Here is a 6768-nt window from a genome sequence, read left to right as displayed (position 1 = left end):
GCACCTAATAGGGATAACCAGATACTGAGTTTTCAGTTCTTCTAAGTTTAAACCTAATAGGGATAGGTGTCTAGACTGGCTTACTCGAGAGGACACTCGAGCCGGGGAGGGACAACTTGATCGGTAGCAGGGCAACACCGCCTTCGTTGTCGATCTGAACTCCGCCTAACATGTGTGACTATATCCTTCATCAGGTGCCTTGACCCTCCAGCTATCTCAAAAAGAAGGTGGGATGCATATGCTGCATTCCCTCTATCCTATTTCAGAGACGCAGAGGGGGTACGTGAGAGAAGACAATATATAATACAGTTCAAATAATATCAAAGCAGTAAATGAGCAACAAGTAGAACATAAGGCCAACAAATGCAATATCAACAATAATTAAAGCAAGTATAAGTCAATTATGTAAAGCTCGAATTCTATGTTATTCCCCAGCGGAGTCGCCAGAGATGTCACACCCCTTTTTCGCTCGAGGGATCAAGGTCGAAGGGTTTTTTCAATTAAGTGACAGTTTCATTGAGTAGGGATTATTTTTAATTATAGAGTCGCCACTTGAAATTGAGTTATGGTGTTACAAGTCACCTTGTTAGATGCCTAGTCAAAAGGAAATGACTCTTATTGTGGTCTGCGAAAACAGAAGATCGGATAAGGAATTATGTTGATCGAGGGAAAGGTATGAGGCACCTCTCGAGTCTCGTGGTTCTAGCACGGTCGTTTTATCGACCTATATTTGACTTAAACTATTTTGATAAATTATGTTTAAAGGCCTAAATTTGTTCATTTTAATGTACTAAAATTATTTAAAAACTCTTGTATTAAATCGGTGAAAAATTAATTTTAAAAAATATTTATCAAAGTGCATTATTACATCCTTGAATTAGTTGAGACGAAAATTTCAACGTATTTAAAAATTTATCTAACATTAAAGACGTACTTACTCAGAGTTATACTTAATTTTAATAGTAATCTTGCATAATTTCTCATTTAAAAATAATTAATTAATTTAATGATAATATAAAGTAAAATATATAAGAAAAATATTAATGATAACAAGTAAAATAATAATAATAATAATAATAATAATATAATAATAATAATAATAATATAAAATGATTCATGTTATACTAATCTTAATCTCCTAATTTATAAAATAAAATACACACACAGCTTTCAAACACACGCATAATACAACCACCCAAACCTCAATTTATCTCTTCTCTCTCTTTCTCAAAATTACTACTACTACCGATCAATCTACAAAAATGGCGTTCTTTTTTTATATATATAATAACAGTGCTATTGCTTGTAATGGTGATTTCGGATTTCATCGGAGGTTGTTATTGGTTGCCGGCGAGATGAGAGAGATGATGGCGCCGGATCTGATGATTAACGGCGGCAGATCTGAAGAAGAAGGGAGCAGCGGCGGCGTTAAAGCTTCGCCAGCGACGGGGAAGGGAAGAAGAGAAGTTCCGATGGCGCGGGGAATGGAAATGGGAGGCGTCGGTGCGATTATGGGGTTGGGGTGGCGCCGGTGCGGTGGTTTCGATAGTTCGTTGATATGAGGGGAGCAGAGGTTTGGCGTTTAGAACTTCGCCAGAGAGGGAGAATATCGGCGCCAACGGCGCTAGGCTTCACTGGCCATTTGGTCACCGATTTCTTTAGTATTCCGGTGAAGATTTCACCGAAAAATCTTTATATTTTATATTATATTGATCTTTTGATTTTACGTTACCCTAAATCTCTTAATGCTTCTTCTTCTTTCTACTTCTTCATTATATTATTTTTTTAAATTTCTCACTGTGTATACATGTGCATGATGTTATGGTGAAATACAGTGAGTGTATGTATGATCTGTGTACAGAAAATTGTATGTGTATGATTTTATCATGAATAGAAATTTAGGAATAGTGATAGTATATAAATTACGTGAGAGATGCATAAATTGTCACTGTTTTTATACATGTATTTTTTGGTGCGTGTATACATACATCAATATATATCAGTAAAAACATATTCAGAATCTTTCTACATATTTTAAAATATTTGTTATGAGATTTAAACTTTAATTCACTATTCTACATAACATATTTGAATAACAAAGCATATAATACAATTTATGACCGCGAATTCACGTAAATGACAACTTTTACATGAATAATACATGAAATCGTAAAATTAATTTAATATGAAATAAAAATCTGCGTAGATGAATTGAATGAATATTGAAGTAGACACGTTCTCACCGAAAACTCCAACGGAATTCAAATTCACTTATCCTCTTTTTATTGATGATTTTCTCTGACTGACTTTTTTTTTTGAGTTTTTTTTCCTCTTTGGTTTGATGCAATCTGATACAATGTAAGAACGTAGTTTTTTTTTTTTATCTGGATAGAGAGTCCCTTAAGTAAAGACTACTTGGGGGAACAGTTACTTGTAGGGGGGGGGGGGGGGGAATAGTTTAAACAACAGATAAGGGGGAGGGTTATTCAAAATTCAATTTTTTTTTAAATTTCAATTGAAGATAATAAGAATAGTAATAAATAAAGATAATGATAATAAATAAATAAATAATATAATAATAATAAATATAAACATAATAATATTTAATTAACTTTTTCTTTATGAAAAATATAATAAAATTACAAATATTCAAAAATAAAAATATTATTAAAACTACTAATTTATTTATTAAAATTTAGAAAAGGGAAATATTTTTTTTTAATTTTTGTATTATTTAAAATTAGAATAAAATAAAATAAAATATCTCAAAATTAACTTTATTTAATTATTTATTTTTAAACTAAAAGTTTATTAAAATAAAAATAATATATGATCAAGTATATAAATATAAAATATTTAATATCGATAAACAAGTTAAAATTTAGGGAGGATCAAAAATCACATGTCTACAAAAGGTACTCAATTTGTGAAAAAAAAATCAATACTCGCTCCATTTCATATTAGTTGGCCCCTATAGATTTGACACACCCCTTAAAAAAAATATTTATTAGGAATTTATTTTACTAAATTAACCTTGATAATTATGCTTTGGAAATATAAACTTGAGTATATACACTGTTTAGCCATTTAATGATAAGGGTAGTATTGGAAGAACATAAAAAAAATTCTCTTGATGTCATCAAGGGGACAACTAAATTGAAACAATTTTTTTTAAAAAAAGAATCAACTAAAACGAAACGGAGTATTTCATAAGTAAGATCATAATCAAACAATATACAAAAGGAGAGAAAATTGCACTACAAAAATTATGAACATTGAGAGATTTGACACTGGTAGCAACTTGGTAAGGAGAAGTTTGGTTAATGCTCCCAATATAAAAGAGCGTACAAATGTGACATTTGAAAATAAAAAATACTTTGTATTAATATGAGGTCTGCTATGAACCAAATCTTGATGTAGCTTCCTCTATCAGTCTTTGTAATTGGCATTCTAGATTCTCCCCTTCAATTTCATATTTTTTTTCTCCCGATAAGAATGCAGAGATTCTTTAGCATCTCAACGTTGCCCGCCATGAAAATGAAGGAAAAATCTTCAACACCTACAGAAAAAGTTAAACGAAGTTAATAAGAAATGTGCCCTCACTCGGTTTTTAACCTAAAATATTCTAAATTGTAAACTTGGCTATTCAGAATAGCAGCATCTACACTCCCTTTTGATCTTATAAGTACAACTACAATCATCACTCAACAACCAACCATCAGGGTTTAAAAAAGTTCTTTCTGTGTCATTTACAACTAAGATCTAAAAAAAGGCAGGCCGGTGCACTAAAACTACCACTATGCGCGGTGTCCGGGGAAGGGCCCACCACAAGGGTGTATCATACGCAGCCTTACCTTGCATTTCTACCGGAGGCTGTTTACAACTAAGATCTACTTCTTGTAAATTGATCAAACTACCGGAGGCTGTTTACAACTAAGATCTACTTCTTGTAAATTGATCAAACTTCGAGATGCAGTACGTTATATGCTCTAAGTGTATCACAATCATTGTTTTGTGGTCACAAAAAAAGAACCTTATTTCTACAAATAAGTTAAGAACTGACAAAAATATATAGTTACATAGTTGATAACATAATCAATTATCATGCACTATTTGAAATCCAAATAAAAAATGTTGAAATACTGCAGGAAGAACTCTAGAACCTCCTAGTCATGGATATATACACAATAAAAGCTACTCTTCAAAAATTATCTTAAAGTGATCAAGGATAGTAGAAGTTAAGAAATGTTGATGAGGTTATCAAAATCAAAGACACCACTTTTGAGCTGTGTAAAATAAATCAACCTGAAAAAATAAGACAGTGAAAATAATAAAGGAAGCGGGTGGTTAGAGTAAATCAATTCATATGCATAAAAATGAGAAGAGATGATAATAAAAATATGTATAGTGAGAGGCAATTCAAGCTTTAATAACTTAACAAACCTTTGCTTCTTGAAAATTCATACCCATTAGTGATTAAAAGAGGAAGATTTAGTTTAAGATCGCAAAACAAAATGAAACAAAAACTTAAAATGAGAACCTATAATTGTTAATAGAGACAATAACAACATAACTAGTGTAGTCCCACAAAGTAATATTATTGATAACAACAAGAATTGATAAAACCTGTAAAGATGAAATTAGATTACACAAATCAATTAGGCAAATTAAGAAAAAAAAACTGCAATAAAAAAGGAAACAAAGACCCTAACCAAATGTTTAACACCAAGCTCATTTTATACTCAAACAAATGGAATTAGAACAATGAAAATGAAAAAAAGGCAAATAGATAACCTCTCAAATGAAAACGAAAAAGGCATCGCAGATAGTGGGATATTTCCTTACCCTCTGCCTCCCAAACTCATAACTCAACCATTTCCGCACCAACTTATCCCCCAATGAGAGAGATTTCATAAGAATCAGAAGATGCCGATCCAATGAACATGGGTTTTCTGGTATACATATTTTCTCGTCATCAAAATGTTGATGATCAAATGGATCTTGCCATTGTTGTTCTCAATTTTGTTTGTATGATCTCTGAAATTAGATTAGAAGTTTTACTGAGGGGTCTTTTCTATTAACAGTTGAGGAGCAATGACTTTTGGAGCCTAATATAAAAACGCTTTAATTTAACATTTATGAGTGACTTTTGGAGTCGGAGTCGGAAATAGTTTTCCAGAAAGAAAAAATCCACCCTGATTGATATAAGAGGGAAATTTAATTGATACCGCATCAACTATCGTGATGATATTTCTTTTAATTATCTTTTTTATAATGAGAGGTATGTTTGATATAATTATTGTCGAGATATTCAAAATTAATTATTTCGTGTATACTGTGATTGATAATGTTTCTTATCCAAGTGTTTAATATTTTTTTCGTTTCTTGATGTTCAAAACTTCGAATTAACTGGACTTTGGTTAATTAATCATCTCTCTGTGTACTCCTTCCCTAATTTGATAGGAGGAATATAAATAGCATTCCAAAATGCAGATTCATCCTATTGTTTATGGACATCTAACTTTGAATGTAGAAGTTAATCATATGTGCAGTACGATATGTTGGGTTATTAAGAGTTATGAATGGAAAATAAAAAAGTGGTGATTTTTTTTTAAAAGACACTAAGAGAAAGGATTAATTTGAATAGACCTTTTTGGATTGAATGGTTATAACCTTTTCAATGAGTTGTGATTTTTTTGAAGAGTTGCACTTTTATGAAGGGTACGGTACACCTTTCTGAACTATTGCTTCTCTTCATGAGCAAAACCTTGATAGCTATAAATACCTGAATTTTTCCTCACGTAAAGACAATTTCTTTTAGAGTTGAAAACATTCTTCTTCTTAAAAACTCTCTTGCGATCATCTAACTGTTGAGTGCGTTCTAAGTTTCTGAAAGTTTTGCGGTACCACTATTTTCAGAAAGTGAACCATTTTATTCTGGGGGAAAAGATTCCATAACCTCGGATACTTGAAGGAATAAATTTTTTAAGGACACGCCGTGAAGTCGGTGGAATTGGTTCTTAAATTTTTGTTTTATCTTCATTTCTTAATAGTTGATAAACATTTCATTTGATAGTCCATTTGATTATTCATTTTAATTTGTATTTGAAGGTGTTAACTTCATTGTAGTTCTTGAAAACTTATTCTTAAACTTAATTTGAAGTTTGTATTGAAAACATACAGATTTTGTACTCGCCGGAACAATATAGCTCAAATGAACCGGTAAAATTTGACTTGATGAGTTAAAAGTGATAACCATATCATCTCAATAATACAAAGTTGAGAGATTCAACAAAACCAAACAGTATTATTAAATTGAAAGACAGAACTGAGAAGACATTAAGAAAGTTGTGACAATGGGACCTATACACAACTTCTTCAGAAACAAGAAACCTCTCCACAATATTCAAACCTAAGTAACTGAAATTGCTTTCCTAATTTGAAATGAAAAAACAAAAGCTTCAAATTATTGAATAAAAGAGCTAGCCCATCTTGTTGTAATCGAAAATAGGATTTCATTTGTTCATGCCAGTGGCATTCTTAACTGCATCTGCTGCCCCTTGTGCCTTGGCCTGCATTTGCTGCCCCGTCTACAAAATTATCAACCAAATATAACGCAAACACATTAGTTTTTGATCTTTTGAATAAGTGACAGATTATTAGGAATAAGATTCTGGTGATCGATGTGTGTGTGTAATGTAAATATGTATTACAAATATATGATATAGTGAAATATCAATTGTTCGAACCTCCTGCAATGATTCCTTA

At 31.5% G+C, this 6768-nt stretch overlaps 1 long non-coding RNA gene across 1 annotated transcript; it reads right to left on the bottom strand.

Annotated features, from left to right (window-relative positions):
• Positions 1 to 3485: 3485 nt before the first annotated feature.
• On the bottom strand, positions 3486 to 5305 carry LOC124891297. The gene is made up of 2 exons (XR_007049618.1): positions 4846 to 5305; positions 3486 to 3559 (listed from the first exon to the last, which is right to left on the bottom strand). It is a non-coding gene; the product is annotated as an uncharacterized LOC124891297 (long non-coding RNA).
• Positions 5306 to 6768: the final 1463 nt, after the last annotated feature.

The sequence above is a fragment of the Capsicum annuum genome, unplaced genomic scaffold (assembly GCF_002878395.1).
Source record: "Capsicum annuum cultivar UCD-10X-F1 unplaced genomic scaffold, UCD10Xv1.1 ctg3371, whole genome shotgun sequence".
Lineage (NCBI taxonomy): Eukaryota > Viridiplantae > Streptophyta > Magnoliopsida > Solanales > Solanaceae > Capsicum > Capsicum annuum.
Note: the sequence above shows the minus strand (reverse complement) of the source record. Positions and strands in the feature narration are given on the sequence as shown.